This window comes from Nicotiana tomentosiformis, chromosome 1 (genome assembly GCF_000390325.3).
Source record: "Nicotiana tomentosiformis chromosome 1, ASM39032v3, whole genome shotgun sequence".
Taxonomy (NCBI): domain Eukaryota; kingdom Viridiplantae; phylum Streptophyta; class Magnoliopsida; order Solanales; family Solanaceae; genus Nicotiana; species Nicotiana tomentosiformis.
This window is the reverse complement of record NC_090812.1, coordinates 140,852,948-140,869,409: the sequence shown is the minus strand read 5'-3', so window position 1 is coordinate 140,869,409 and position 16,462 is coordinate 140,852,948. Positions and strand designations below refer to the sequence as shown.

General features: G+C 36.6%; 1 long non-coding RNA gene across 1 annotated transcript; it reads left to right on the top strand.

Annotated features, from left to right (window-relative positions):
• The first annotated feature begins 7,872 nt into the window (after window positions 1–7,872).
• On the top strand, window positions 7,873–15,635 carry LOC138903546 (uncharacterized). Its single transcript, XR_011412781.1, has 2 exons — window positions 7,873–12,373; window positions 13,056–15,635. It is a non-coding gene; the product is annotated as an uncharacterized lncRNA (long non-coding RNA).
• Window positions 15,636–16,462: the final 827 nt, after the last annotated feature.

Sequence of the window (16,462 nt, the reverse complement as noted above, 5' to 3'; positions counted from 1 at the left end):
CACAAGAATGATAGTAGCAACGACTGATCGGGAAATAAATGGGGAATGGTTATGGTGGTGAACGAATGTAGAGAGGTTCATTTTTTGGTTATTTTACATGTATCAGCTCTTGATTGATTTTTTTTATTTGCCTTGTTAAAGCGTTTAAAGTCACACACTTTGTTTTGTGCAAGATTGTATGTAAGGTGTCTAGTAGGCACACTTTGATTTGAGTTAGAAAAAATTCGACAAGTTTAATTAGATGGTGTATATGTAATCAGCCAAAAGAAAATGTCTTACAAACTGTCACGAAGAGGATATATAGTTCTTTTTTTCTTTTTTAACTTTTTAATTGAGTTTACCTTTTTCCGCTAATAAATTTTTCCCCCTCCAATTTGAGTTTAGTTCATTAGATTTAGAATAGAAATACGAATACGAAAACGTGGGACGGTGCAATTGTGAGGTGGCAGTGAATGAGTTGCCCATTTAGTGAATCCAAACCTCTGTCTGCTGTGTATCTTGATCGGCAGTGCCCGCAATTGGGATGTGAAGGGCTCGAGGATGGTTTAAGTTGGACTTGTAACATGCTTTCATCTATGTGTTTGGACATCATTGTGTAGTAATTATATGATCTAATAACTACACAGCATAATCTCTTGTTGGTTAATATAAAGTAATCACAGTGTAATATCAACGTGATTATACAAATAGTAATTACAAAATTAGATATTTCTACTTTTGAAAATAAATAGTCTCTTTATTCCACTTTATGTGACAATTGCTATTTTGAGAATTAAAGGAATTTTTCTTTTACCATAATTTGTTTTAAATACTTGTAACTATTTTGAATTGTTAACTTATACTAGTACATTTTATGTAGTTTCTAACTATATAGTAATTTAAACTCAAAAATTCTAAATGTAAATTTACACCAAAAAGTAAGTAGTTTGACCCGCGAATTATGTCACATAAAGTGGAATAGAAAGAGTATTAAATATCAAAATAAGATGTATGTTTTTTTTTTATTTTCCACTCGATGTTCGGTACCCGCATTGGAGCCCGAATATGTCCGGATTCGCGCCGCATAAAGCCCCATTCGGGGGAAGTGCTCCCTACCCTCTGGTTAAGGGAAGAGCAGCTTCATCCGCTGCACCATATCCTTTGATGGTAAGATTTGTTTTTTGGTGTAAAAGATAACTTCATTAATTAAAAGTTGTGTACAGTGGGTTGGTGCTCATGCACCATAGTACATATAGTGACATTATCAGATAGACACGAGGTTTCATCCCTAAAGCTAACTTGTTGACGATCCTCGTTACCGTTAGCAGCTGTTGATCTAGCTAGTGGCAAAACGGATGTTTCAACAGCATCTATAGCTACTTGATTACTAACAAAACATTGCTGGCTATTGTGATAGACTGCTTCCCGTATATCTGTGAAGGGTACAAAACGTTGAGTTGGGATTTCAAGTTGGTCTGCCTGCAGCTGACTTGACGCAAAAAGGGGTGGTTCAACAAAAACTTGCAGCGTAGCATCATCTTGCATCCTACTTCCTAACTTCACAAGTTGGTCCGCTACTCCATTTTGTTCCCTGTACGCATGTCGAACTACTGGATCATGTTGCATCCTGAGGAGGTGCCTGCAATCAGAAATTAGATTAGTGTATTTAGAGTTATCTGTATCCAAAAGTGTAATTACCTCCGGTGCATCAGTTTCCACTTCCAGTTGTAGTAATTGCATGTGTATGGCTAGAATTAGCCCTCGTATGAGGGCCTGCAGCTCTGCTGTGATACAATGAACATGTGGGACAGGGCCAACAAAGCCCACCATCCAGTCGCCTAAGTGATTCGTAATCACCTCGATGCCATCTGTATCAGTGTTAGGAGATGTAGCCCCATCCGTATTTAATATGTAATAGCTTGGTTTTGGAGGTATCTATCTAAGATTGATTCGAACCCTTTTTTGGTTGTGTGGGCTGTGATGCAGCCATATATGCAAACTCAATTGATTGATGTAAAACTAACTTAGGAGTAGTTTTGAGTGCTTTGTGATCATAGATATTCCGATTACGAGTAATCCAGATATTTCATAGACTCAACGGTATAAAAGTTCGTGTGTTCAATTTATGAGGGAGTTGGAGTCCTTTTAAGTGAATGAGATTATGAAGCCAAAGATTTGGGGAATCCATGGTTGAGAGGTTACAAGTGTAACCATAGATTCCTAGAGTAAGCCAATATTGTTTAGCATTAATGCAAGTTAGGAATATGTGATTTATAGTTTCGTGTGCATCCAGACAGATAGGGCAAGTTGCAACTTATGATATGCCAATATAATTGAGGTAGTGTCTTGTTGGAAGTTTATTGTGTTGTAATAGCCAAATGAAAGTTTTGATTTTGGGTTGGATTGGCAGAGTCCAAATCCATTTGAAAAGATTGGGCGCATTTGAAAGATGTGTATCATTATTAGCTAGAGCCTTATACATAATTTGGACAGTAAACTGTTCGTTGTTTGTAAGCGCCCAATAGAGTTGGTCTGGTTGTTATGTATAGACAGAACGGTATTGTTTATTGCAATCCTTTTTAATATCCTGAGGAATATCAAACGGGAAGTTGGCCCAATTCCATCCCTGAGGTGTTAGAACCTGAGAGATCTTAAACGTTTGATAAAACTGTGGTAGGGGCCCTACAAGGAGGGATCTCAAAGGTGTCTCGAATTTGATCCATGGGTCAGTCCATAACCTAATATGTTGCCCTGTGCCAATTCGCCACTGGAGAACAAGTTGACAGTGGTTCCAACCTTTCAGAATATGGCGCCAAGTTAATGAGTGGTTAGTGGCTGATGTTAGTGGAAGGTATTTATTTAAAAGAGTCTGAGCCCAAAAAGATTGAGGTGTGTGAAAAATCCGCCATGCCAGGCTAGCTAGCAAAGTGTTATTCTTAGTTCTAAGATTTTGGATATTCAATCCGCCCCTTTCTGTAATAGTGGTAATTTGCTTCCATTTGATAAGATGTAATTTTTTCCGAGTAGTAGTGATGCCCCACAAAAAGTTTCTTTGGTAACGCTCCATTTTGTTGATGATGTTTGTTGGAATATGGATGTATTGCATGACATGGTTGGGGAGAGTATTGAGTGTAGATTTAATGAGAGTAGTTCTTCCAGCCATAGTCAAGAATTTGGTTTTCCAACTAGCTAGCCAATTTTTAAAGTTGTCTAGTAGGAATTGAAAGTCACTCATTTTGGGGCGAGAGTGAAATATGGGAAAGCCCAAATATTTTCCAAAAGAGTTCCCTTCTTTTATTGAGGAAGATTGTACAACAAAGTTTTTATTTGCTTCAGAGCAACTTTTCGAAAAAAATATCTTTAATTTTTGAAAATTAATCTTTTGGCCTGATTGGTTATTAAAAAGATTAATGACATCAGTGATTGCATGACAACTCTTTGTAGTGATTTTAGAAAGCAGTATGATGTCATCTGCAAAAAATAGGTGAGAAAGATCCGGACCAATTTTTGAAATGCGGATAGGTTGCCATAGGAGATGATCTACTGAAGTATGAATAAGACGCGAGAACATTTCCATACACATTATGAAGATGTAAAGTGATAATGGGTCCCCTTGGCGAATGCCTCTAGATGGGTGAAAATATGAAGTACGGGTTCTATTAATGAGTATGAAAGTAGATGTAGTAGTAATGCAGGACATGATTAGTTGAATTATTGAAGAAGGAAGGTTAAAGTAAAGAAGAGTTTTCCCGATGAAAGACCATCCGAGACGATCAAAGGCCTTTTGAAGTTCTAATTTTAAAAGCATGTTGCTGGTTTTGCCTTTCATTTTTTGAAAATGAGATAGTATTTCCTGAAATATTATAGCGTTATCTGAAGCCCTTTTTCCTTGTTGGAAGCTAGTTTGTGTTGGCCCAATTATTTTTGAAATAACAGGCTTAAGTCTATTAACAATAATTTTTGTGATGAGTTTATAGATAGTGTTACACAAGCTAATAGGCCTGAATTGCTGGATGGTATGCGCATTCTTGACTTTGGGAATCAGGTAAAGATAAGTGCGATTAAGGTCTGGATGGATGACCTTATCGAGGAATATTTGGTGATAGAAATGTCGGACCTTGGGCCCAACTTTGTGCCAGTATTTTTGGTAGAAATAAGGGTGTAAGTCATCTGGGCCAGGAGCTTTATAAGGTTGAAAATCATGAAGAGCACGAGTGATTTCTAAGTCAGTAAGAAGTTCATCCAGTAAATGGAAGTTGCCATGACTGATTATGGAGGAATGAGCCCGTTGAAAAACATTGGCAGATTGTGTATGTTCCGTTGCAAATAAATTTTGATAATAATCCAAAATTTGTTTATGGATCTCAACTGGGTTAAAGCACCAGTTTCCTACTGTGTTTTTTAGAGCAGTTATCATATTTTTCCTTCGGCGTTGAATGGTCGATATATGAAAAAATTTAGTGTTGGCGTCGCCATCATTTAGCCAAGTTACTCGAGATTTTAGTTTCCAAAAGTCTTCTTCTAAGCGAAGAATGTTATCATAGTCTTGGGTTAACTGGGACTCTAGATTTTGAAGGAAGGTACTGGTAGGATAGTGAATAGAGGATTATATGCCTGAGAGTCTAGCCAAAAGTTTACACTTACGATTGAAGATATTACCAAAAGTGTGTTTATTCCAGTGAAGAACTACCTCTTTGAATAAATTAGTAGTACTAATGAGATTCAAATTGTTTACCCAGACCTGATGAACTAAGTGTTGAAACTCTGGGTGTGATGTCCATATCGTCTCAAAACAAAATATATATTTTTTTTAAAAGGCGCCTAGACTCCAAAATGAGTAAAAGAGGGCACTGATCTGAATATGTTCTAGGCAGATGTTGCACTGTTGCCTCAGGGTAGAGATTTAACCAATCATAATTTGCTAGAATATGATCTAGCCGTTCTAAAATTGTATGGCCATGACGATATTTATTAGTCCATATATAACGGCTACTCCGAAAACCTAAATCCAACAAGTTGTAATAGTTAATACAGTTAGCAAAGTTATTTGCCCTATTATTATTAATAGGTCGACAATCAAATTTCTATGCGATCATAGTATTTCATTAAAATCTCCCCCTAATAACCACGGACCTTGAACATTTGTATCCTGGAAATGCATTAATTTATCCCAAAGAGTATTCCGAAGTTGATATATACTACTAGCATAAATTGCAGATAATAACCATTTAGGTGTGGAGGGACATAAATTTATCCTGGAAATGCATTAATTTATCCCAAAGAGTATTCCGAAGTTGATATATATTACTAGCATAAATTGCAGATAATAACCATTTAGGTGTGGAGGGACATACCTGAACGAGGCAGTGAATTTTCTGTTCTGACATTCTTAGTTCTTCCACATTAATTAGAGCCTCCTGCCACAGTACTACTAGACCTCCTACTAGTCCATTAGCGGACACATGCGACATGTTAGTGAAGTGGAAGTCGTCGCGAAGTATTGAGTGATCCTACATGTGGGTTTCTAGAAGTATAGCTAGTATTGGCCTATGATTGTCTAGCAAGGACCGGAAGTGACGCCTAAATTCAGCATTCTGGGAACCTCTACAATTCCAGATTATAAAATTCATGTTGGAAGGAGATGTCGTAACCTGATTAGTTGGAACTGGAGTCTGTGGATTGACAGCCTGCATAGCCATATGCTCCTGATCCAGTATTGGCGGAATCTCCCGAAGTATTGGAATTATGACCATGGTATATTTCTCTACTTCGCGATTCGTCGTCACACGAAAATATAGACTGCATATGACTAACTCTGGTGGGCATTTGAGTATGAACCTTTTTTCATACTGCTCTTTGAGGTTGTTAAGCTGGATACCCTTTAACCATAAAAACTCTGTGCGTGTTTCCCTCATCTCCGCTAGGATCTCCACTAGCTCCTGATTTGTTTGTGTGTCAAGTGCGTTGGGAGATGGAGATGGAGGTGGAGTTGATGGAGGGGTGGTCTGTAGATTCAGTGGGTCGTATGGACTTGATGGTGTCGAATAAGGGGAGAGTGGGTTGAATGAATTGATTGGTTGAAATCATGGGGCATAGATTTGACCCTAGTGATGGGGAGGATAGAAAGGGAGTAGGTTCATGTTGGGTTCACTTGAGGATTTGGAGGGTGCATGGGGTAGGACCAATATGGTTGGTGTGAATTGGATGCTTGGTGATCGAGTAGTAGAGGTGTCTGGGCCGTGTACTATTGGGATTGGGCATAAGCTTCCATGCCGAACCTCATTCCATCTGCTACAATCTCAGCAAGATGTGTTGGATTTTGGACTAGAAAGGACCACTTCCTGGTTGTTGAGCTCTAGTGTGAAGATCAGTGCATAGCCCTGAAGGCCCATCTCCAGCAATGATTGGAGTGACTGGTCCATTGATTGAGGTTGGGAGGTGTAAATTAGTGGTGTTGTTGGATGAGGAAATTGTGGACCTTGCATGGTCAGACGAGGAAGATGGAAGAATTGATTATTGTATTGAATTGATTCCCTGAGGTATGTGTTGTTGTGGGTGCTTGGGAATGTTGGACGTTGCATGTTTGGGTGGGGAAGGCTGGACTGTAGCAGAAACTGATATAGAAGTAGACTGTGTATTATTCGGTTGAGGACTGGTAGTAGGAGGCTTGGTTAGGGGTGTTGAGATAATTGAAGGATTCATATTTTGTATAGTGGGAGAGGCAGATTTGGTAGTGGCATGATCATCATGAAGATTATCACATGGTGTTGAATGATTATGTTTCATCGGAAGTGAAGAAGTATTTGATTGAATAGGTTCATAGGCTACTGTAGCATGCAAACTACTGTGATTCATGCTGAGTTGTGATGAAGAAGGTGAGTTACCTCTTTTGAAAGGAGTCAATAAAAAGTCAAAATATGGACTAACTTAAACTAATTTAAAACTTAAATCGAATTTTCTATTCTTACTTATTCTGAGTCTTTGCTAAATACTTCAACTATTGAAATCAAGAAGTTACAATTGGTCAAATGATATGAAAGGGATTAATTACTAGTCTCTTTTGAAATAGGCCTATTTTTCTCCAAGTTTGACCAGTGAATCGAACGGGGATTCAAGTTTTTCATTTCATGAAGTAAAAATGCGGTTCTTATCTTTAAACCTTTCGAGATATTTTATTGCATGTAAATGAAATGTGGAACCATAAATAGAAATCGAGTATTTTTTGGATTCTTTATTTTTTTTATTTTTATTAAGTTCAACTAATTTCCTTTCTACAGAACAGCCGATTAGCAAATTCTATAGGTATATATTTTATGAATAAAAAATAATGTGGGCTATTGTTGGGAACTAGGTTTTGTGGAACCAAGGCACTTTTATGAGAGCTAATGTAGAGAAGATTATTATTGGTGGGTTTGGTATGTGGAATAGCCCATGTAGAGGTCCGATTTTGCATCTCCACTGTGGGGTTTGACTTAGTAGAATTATCAGACAATGTGATGGGCTTGGGAGATGGGCAAGTAGTTTTTGGGCTTGGATCATTGGAGTCCATGTTGGTGGTAAGATATGGATATGTAAAGCTACATTATCTTGGAATATAGGTAGACGTTACAAAAAATATGGTACAATAAATTAAAAGTATCTATGTAGGTATACCAATTAGTTAGGATTAAGTTATAGTCCCATTAAAATGTCAATTTAGGTCAATATCTTTTAGGAGTCTTTTGATTTTATCAGAGATTTATATATTAATAAAAACTATAAAAATACTTTTCTTAAATTTTTATTTTATTTTATAATTATAGATTAAGAATTTAAGATAAGCTTAAATAGAACAATATGAAACTAGTAAATTCATATAGCCGACTTCAACTTACCGTAGATTGAAGTTTGATTTTCTTGTTAAAATAAGCCTATTTGCAACAGAAAAATTTAAATTTTAAAAAAGAAATATAATTTGTTTTCGGAAAGTCACGTTTTCGTTCTCTTGGAGCGTGTACATGTAATTGTGCCCCTTCAATTGACAAACAAGTCAAATGATTTAATTAGTTACGATTACATTGAATCTAATTTTCATATGGCTTTTCAATTCAAATCACTCATTAACTTAGCAATAATTTCATTCTTATCTCTCTTTTTTCCATTCCCTAAACAAGTCATTTTGCATTTAATTACGCAAACTCCTTAAATTAAATATTACGCACATTACTCTCTCTCTGTGCATTTTGTTTGCGATCTCCCTCCGGTATCCACGCCTTCTTATGTTATCTTTTTCAGCTGGATTCTCTCTTCAACTCTCTTCCTCCACTTCTCACTTAGTTTTCATTTTCCTCAACAATTACAAAATCAACCTCAAGTCAACCCAAATTCACTCTTCCCTCCATTCCAATTGCCTCGATTTTTGTTAGTATCGGAGCGTCAAAGTGCTGAATCTTAATCTCGAGATTGAATTGGGTATTCAAATGGTTGATTGCCGAAGTTTGATTGAGTTTTGTAGGGCATATGAGCAGCACAAAAACATGATCAAATTCAATTCACATATCAACAAAAAACACTCATATAATAATCAGAAAAATTCATTTTGCTGTGATCACTCCCCTTTTGCTGTATCACTTGATGCACTTATATTACTCTTAGTACTCGGATCACTAGGGTTTCTATTAATCCCTTATTTCAAATTAATTTTCACCCAAATTTCCCCGATTATAGTTGAAGTTTTGATCGAGGTGATCAACAATTCCCCTGTAGCGTATTTCGTCGGATTGTTTGTGGCGTTGATCGGAGTAATTATTTTAATTGTAATTTGGGAAATTGTTGATTTGAGATCGAGGAAGTGTGGGAATCCGAATTGTCAGGGTTTAAGGAGAGCAGTTGAATTTGATATACAATTAGAATCGGAGGACTGTATAAAGTGTTTGCCATCGGATCGGGATTTGAATTCGAGCTCGTTTTATGATTATGGAGTGAAGCCGTTGGTGTTAGGGGAAGAACGAAAAGAGTTGGAGGCAGAGTTGAAGAGGATGGCGCCGCGTAATGGACGGACTGTGCTTGTTTTCAGAGCTCCATGTGGATGCCCTGCAGGTAGATTGGAAGTTTGGGGGAATAAGAAAATTCGTAGAATTAAGAAATGAATAAGTTTCTTGTAGTTTGTTGAAATCTTATGAATTGCTACATGAATAAAGTAGGCGATACTGAATATAGTATGGACATTTCCTGTTGGCTCTTATGGAATAAATAATGATCATTGGTGATTATGCTCTAGCAATAATATCTGTGATTATGGATCCGATTGCGTCTTGCTTTCTGGGATAAAATTATAATGTTCTTTAATTTGCTTCCCCCCCCCCTATTTTTGGAAATGCTTTATTCTGCTCCCATCTAGTTGATGGAGTGATAGGTGAGTATAAAGAAGGGTGGAGAATTGTTTTTCCTTCTTTCTTTTATATACCACACTAATATTTAGTGAAGGAGGTAAATTTTTTGAGTGTTTGTTGAATTCAAAGTCCAGGACCAATTTTGTCTTCGCTTTTTTCACTCTTCTATGCAGTTCTGCATGTTTTGATTTTACGGTCTTGAACCTTACCAGTCTGTTTGTTCACCTTCTTGTTGATTTGTCATCCTATTGGTCTTTCTAATAAAATGCCAAAATTGTCTAAAATATATATAGCTGCAAATTATTATGATAAGAAATTAATACCTGTAAATATTTAATTGGTAAAGTAAAAAAAATATCTATATAGCCCGTATGATTTTTTGGTGATCCAGAACACCGTGGAGCAGATAGCAAGCTTTCTCTAGAATTTTTCTTCATTTCTTTGCATGTGATGTTGGATAGTATCAATGCAACACATTTTCCAGCACCGTCAATTCTTCTAACCTTTTTCATATTTTTTGACCTGTTGATGTCAAAGGAACCAGGGGGACACCAAATGGTAGTAAGATGACTGCAGTTCCAAATAATGACTATGAGAGTGGTTTTTAAAAAGGAAGAAGATAATAAAAGAGGTTTAGAAAGATGAGATTGCAAATGCAAGATTGCTCATTACTTCTGTCCTTTCTTTCTTTTCAGTCACTATGCGTTTTTTACTTAAGAAGTCTTTTTCATCTTCCTTTTGTGCTTATGATAGAGCTTGCAAAGCTCTGTTAGACCATAGAGCAGAGATCTTATCATGGGGTATCAGGTCAGATAGAGATGCGAACAAAAGCTTGCCGGCTAGTTTAGGGATTTCTAATTTCATCAGGTTGCCCAATTGTTAATCCAATTAATTTGTTGATGAGGAACATAATTTTGCATGTATCTGAGGATTCATATGTATTGTTCCATTAGTGACTTCCTGATGTGTAGAATTCTTTATAGTGACACAACGAACAGAACTTTTCTTTCTTTGACTTGCTTCTTTTAAATAATGTTATGTCTTATCAGTTACTGGCATTCATATTCTTTAATTGGTATCAAAGTCGCATTGGCAGATAATAGATAATTTAAGGGTGAAAGGAGGTTTCCTAGTTCTTTCACCATGAGCTAGCCTAGGCAACTTGGGTGATGTTATGCAATAGTTGGACTTGATATGAAATAAAGTAAACATTATGTGGTAATGAAAGTATTCAGTTACCCAAAAACAAAAAAAGTAAACCTGTTATGTTGGAGGATTGTTAGGTATATCTTGTGCAGATATCTGACAAGTCTGTGACAATTTTTTGTTGAATTGGGAATAAATGTTTTAATCTTCCAACTCAAACAAATGTTATTATTAAAGCTCTTGGAATTAGATATATATAGTTCATTGTGGCACTCATAGCCTCTCTACTCCTCCGGAGTAGGGGTAAGGTATGTGTACACACTACACTCCCCAGACCCCAATTGTGGGATTCCACTGGGTTGTTATTGTTGTTATTGTTGTATTGTGGCACTCATACACCTAATCATTTGACTGTATATACAAATGGTAATTATAGGAGGAACTCTACTATGTTTATCTTTTCTTTGACCAAAATGGAAAAAGAAAATGCATGTTGCCATTGACTCCCTTGTTGTGTGTGAGAAGGAGATCAAATCATTTATATTTTGCCGAGAACATGCAAATTAACTTGTTTGCAACTGTTTCTATGCATGAAGTTGGCCTTAGTTGCTCATGTGGTAGTTCTCTTTTTTGTTTGGGAAGGCAAGCTTGGCCCAAAGGATGGAGGGAGTGGGATTTGATATCAAGACCTATAGGTGTTTTTCTTTTTGATAACCGTGGTGTCTGGGCCAGCTTGCGCGCACCTCGACTAATTCTACCGGATACCTGCTACCTCCCACCGGCAACAGGTACCAAGTAACTCTGTCTACCAAAGCTTGGACAGATGGGAAATCACCTTGTAGACTAGTAGTTTTGCCTCCGCCGGGATTCAAACCTGAGACCTCATGGTTCTCAATTCACTTCATTGACCACTAGGCCACACCCTTATGTGCTATCAAGACCTATGGGTTTAATTTGATTATCTAGCCAACTTCGCAGGGTCTAGGAAAAAAAGTTGTGCAGTGCAGGAGTTTGTAAGTCAACGTGGCAGCAAATTTTCCTTGGTTTCGAGAGCTCTATCTATGGGAAACGAGACTGGTAGTATCTTTAGTTCAACATTTCTTAGCTTATTTTGGCATTAGGTGAGGAATGAACCAACGAGTGGTAGTTGGTAGTCTAGCAGTTCCTTGAAAAAAACTTTGACTTGTCCTCGCTGTTATAAACTTAGGGATCTCTCACTTCCCTCTCCCCTTTAGTTGTACTTGCACAAACAAAACACACACACTAGAAGTCCATGAGAAGCATACCTCTATGATCAAAGTTAAGAAAGACACTAGATTGGGATGGTTTATATTAGATGCTAAAAGATCAGATTATGCTTTCACAGATATTCGTTCCAAAGTTTCTCTTGAACTTCCCTCTTTCATACTCCAGGAATGGTTGGTGCAAGTTACGGTGTTTAGACATGGTCTTGCTTCTCTAATATGTTGAGATTGAGTGGAACCTTGAGACTAGTAGCTACATGAAAAGAATATAAGTTTCCTCTGAATATGGGGAACATGTCTTAGACTTAAGATAAAGCACAAATGATGATATGCTGTTTCTTTAAAAAGCGTGCTAAGTAATGGCTTCTGAGGATGTACATTGATCGAATATAATAACTAAGGGGTGAATTATTGCGAGAGCATGATCAAACTCAATCCCTTCCACAAACAAAAGCGTGGTATTTAAGTGGGGACGGTAGAGGAGCGGCCCATTATCACCCAAGTTTCATACCGTGCACTTCTGGTGATTATAAAAAAAGGATCAAATTCAAACCCCCTCTCACCGAGAAAAAAAATGCAGAAGCTGGGTGTTCTTTAATTGTTACATGGTGGGAGCTGCTCAGTCTTCACAAGGTATAAACATGAACCCCAAATACTGATGCTCTCAACATTTTATCTATTTCTTTGAGTAATGCGTGTAGAAAGCTATTTGGTAAGAAACACTCTATGATTAGTAGTATATCTGTCATTTGCTTCGCTGATATATCTGATTAACGATTGACTTCGCCTGACCAACTCAATGTGGAGAATTTTTATTTTGGCTCAAGCAGTAAACACATTTTGTTACGTTTGAACGCCTTCTTTCTGCAGCTAATGATTCTAGGTTACCTTTTCCCTCCCTTTTGATAAGCCATGTTTTAGTGAATGGTAATAGTTTCTGCGAGAAATAGTTTATTGTTTTGACTTGACTAAGAACTTGTTTCTCCAAGCAAACTAGAGGGACACTACAATTGGTAGTCTAACATCAAAGGTTCAAGAGCAATTAACTTGAAGTCCATCTTTTGTAGCATCCATGGAAATTTGAACACATTTTTGGTTAGTAACATCTCTCGAAGTTTCTCAATCGACTATCTGTAGATGACAATACTTAGCTTGAGTTGATCTAGTTGCTGCTTGTTTAATAATTGACATGGGAGTATATGTACTCTGTTCCTTTTTGTTTATATAAGATAAAGAGTTGTCTTGCATGAGGTTGTGCTAAACTGCTAATAATTCGTCAAGACGACAAGTAAACTTTCTGACTATCTATATGAAGGGACACATAAAGGACAGTTGAATTTCATCTTCCAATAAAACAAGCATCTTTGTATTCAAGTCAAATGAAGACAGAAAGGTGCTTCAATGTGCAGAAACCTATCTCTCAGGTATTCACCTACAGCTTTGGTCAACTACTGTAATGGTGAAAAGATATTCTAGACCATTATTTGTTTTTTGAGCTGGTTATGATCACTTAAATGTGCACTTAATCTCCACCAGAAAGATTTAGCCTCCTGAAAGTAACTTAGCAAAAAGTCAATGTTAGAAATGACCAATACAAACATGGCATGCTCTACTAATAATTGTGCCAGTTATGTCCAGAATTTCATCTACTTGTAGTTTTTGCTTTACATTAACAAGGCACAGACCAGTAAACCTATCCCTGAATTATAGCTTTACTTGCTATAAAAATTTTCATGCTTTCTGATAAATTGTTCTGTCTGATACATTAAATTGCTCCTTTTTATTGATTCTAGTGACTACGGCATCTTAAAATGACCCTGAGATAATGTAACTCGATAGTATTTGTCTCCTATCTCTGTGTATTATCGTTTTGGTATGTCACTAAAGGATTTCTAGTCTGTGTAGAGAAAAAAGCCTAGAGGCAGTCTTTCTATGAGAACCATCAACTATTTGAAATCAGTGCCTTGTTTCTCATATTTTACATCAAAATGTATTCCTCCAATTCCCAAACTTCAGTATCCTAATTCCTTCCTTTCATAGGCGACAAACTAGGAGAATGATATAGTGAAACATGAAAGATTTAAAATAGTAGAGGTAAGGCTTACTTTACTGAATGGAGACTCATAGTGAGATAATGAGGCATTAAACTAACTACAGGATTCCAAAGAGACTCACATTTTAAGCAGCTTTATATGGTACTAGCATCTGTCGCGTATCGCTCCATGTGGATATGGCTTTTTTGTCCCCGTGTTTGATCTTCAATTGTCAATTTTACTTGAGCATAGTGAACTCTAGATAAAACTCACTGTGCATCATGCGGTTGAAAGAAACAACATAATAAAGTGTGCAGGAGAAATCTAATACTCAGCCATAATTATCTATTTGACCAATGATGTGAAAAGTTTTGTCATTCTTTCATTTTTGAAAGAGCATTATTTTTTGGAAAAGCATTTTTTGAAAGAGCATTTTATCTTCCATAGCTTTCCTTATCGTTAATGCAGTGTGTCAATGCCTGATTTTCGTCTAAAGCAATTAGAGAAATATTATCACAAGGGCAAAACTACAAAAAAAGGTTATATGTCTATACTTATAAACACTTTCTAAAATGAAGCATGTAATAACATCTAAAGCTCTGTAGTGAACTATAAAGTTGGGGCAGCTGCGAGGAAGACTGACCCAATTGTCAGTCAACCAGTGAAACTGGCATAACCAGCTTTTAACTTGCACCTGGTTGTTCTTATGCCGGATCTGGTTGTTCAGGTTTGATCTTCTTTCGTGCATCAAACCTTTGCGTGTCTTGTGTGTTTACGTGTTTTAAACTGCCCTTCAAACTCATGTAAAATTGCACTTGTAGTTAGAGGTTCCAATCTGAAATAAGCTATGGATTAATCTCACCTTTTGGAGCATCTGAGTTTTGTATATCCTGTATTTTGCTATGTTCTTTCGCATGGTTTTCAGTGACCTAACACTTTTGGCTCATTCTTTTAGATGTCTATTATCTGCAGGCACAGAAACCTATTTTTTCAGTCATTTGCTTTGTTAATACATTAAGACCTTTTCCAAATTGACACAGAAGTGTATCGTCCTATAGTAACTATTGACTCTTTTTAGAAAACATTCATTGATTTATTAAGGCATATAGTCAAGTTTTAGATGCTAATTCCTCTTGGGCTTCCATTACTTTGGAGAAAATGATACTCATACCAGAGCAGTGAGGCTCCCAAGTACACGATTGGTTAGGTGTGTCCTTGTCACTGTGGAAAACTGGTACTTTCTGTAGTTGATCAAGAAATGTATCAGGTGGAGGGCTTGGGCTTCCATTCCACTGCAAAGAAGTGTATCAAATGGATTTTAATTGTTTTACAGTTTAACTAGGACATCGTTTAAGTACAGTTTGCATCATTGTCTGTTATTTTTTCATTACTTCAAATGCTGAATTTTACTTGGACTTCCATTCCTCTGCAAAGAAATGTATCAAGTGAAGTTTAGTGTTTTAGACCTACATTTCGTCCAGGTTTTACTTATCATCTATTCTCTTATTTTTCGTAAGTTCAGATGCTAAATTTCCCTTGGTCGTCCATTCCTCTGCAAAGAAGTGTAAGTTGTCTAGACTTCATTCCATCTTTGTTCAAGTTATCCTTTTCACCATTTTCTTTTACTTTTTTTCATTGCCTGTCTTTGTTTTTGGTGTTTTTATCTGTGAATCAGGATTGTCTTTTAAAGCTACTAGTTGATTGGAGTTTCCCACACTAGCTTTGTTTTCCCTTTTATTTATTTTTATTATTGTCTGTGTGTGTTGTGGTGTTTATAAACTTAACTTGATCCTGTACTCATGAGGGGGAAAATAACGCCGTATACCCTCCTTAACTATGCCTCAACTATGAAAATTACACTGCATACCTGTAAATAAATTACATAGCATATCTTGATAGACAATCTTATGCGTGTAACAACCACGATTAGTAAGGGAATAATATCCCTCAAATGTAGCCTTAATTATTGAAACGTGTGCTCAAGTGAATTTTGAGATTCACATCTCTCCTAATCAAAACCATATTCCTATTTTAAATCACAACTTCATTTCTGATATTTGTATACTCTATACCTTCAAATCTTCCCATTTGAGCGAGTTCAAGTTTATGCACGTACAGTTAAACTAGGGCTGTTAGGCTAGTTAGGGCTGGCGCCTGGTGCAACCTCATAATATCAAGTCTCTGAATTCTTCAAGTTTATGTCCAAAGCTTTTACAACCAAGTACGAGAATTTTGTTATACATTCCTAATGTTCCGCCGAGGACAGAATTTCGTGTTTTTTTACTTTATTTTTTTCAGTACAACATCTTCGGGGAACATTAGAAAATGAGTTAATTCATATTATGCCCACCTTTATAGACTCTACAGTAAACAAATATAATACATCACGTTGTTGTTTTCAATATCAAACAAAAAGATCTAAATATATACAATATTTCAAAGAGGATAAAAATGAAGCATAACCTAACACACGTAAAATACAACAACAACAACAACAGTGTAATCCTACAAGTGAGGTCTGAGGAGGGTAGTGTGTACGCAACCTTACTACCTTGTGAAGGTAGAGAGACTGTTTCCGATAAAAATATAAAGTAAAAGGTGAGCGATTTTTGGTTGCTGTTTAAAAAATATCCAACATTTGCAAAGTACTTAAAGTTGAGTACTCATGTGGCCTGAGTAAACTTAATAT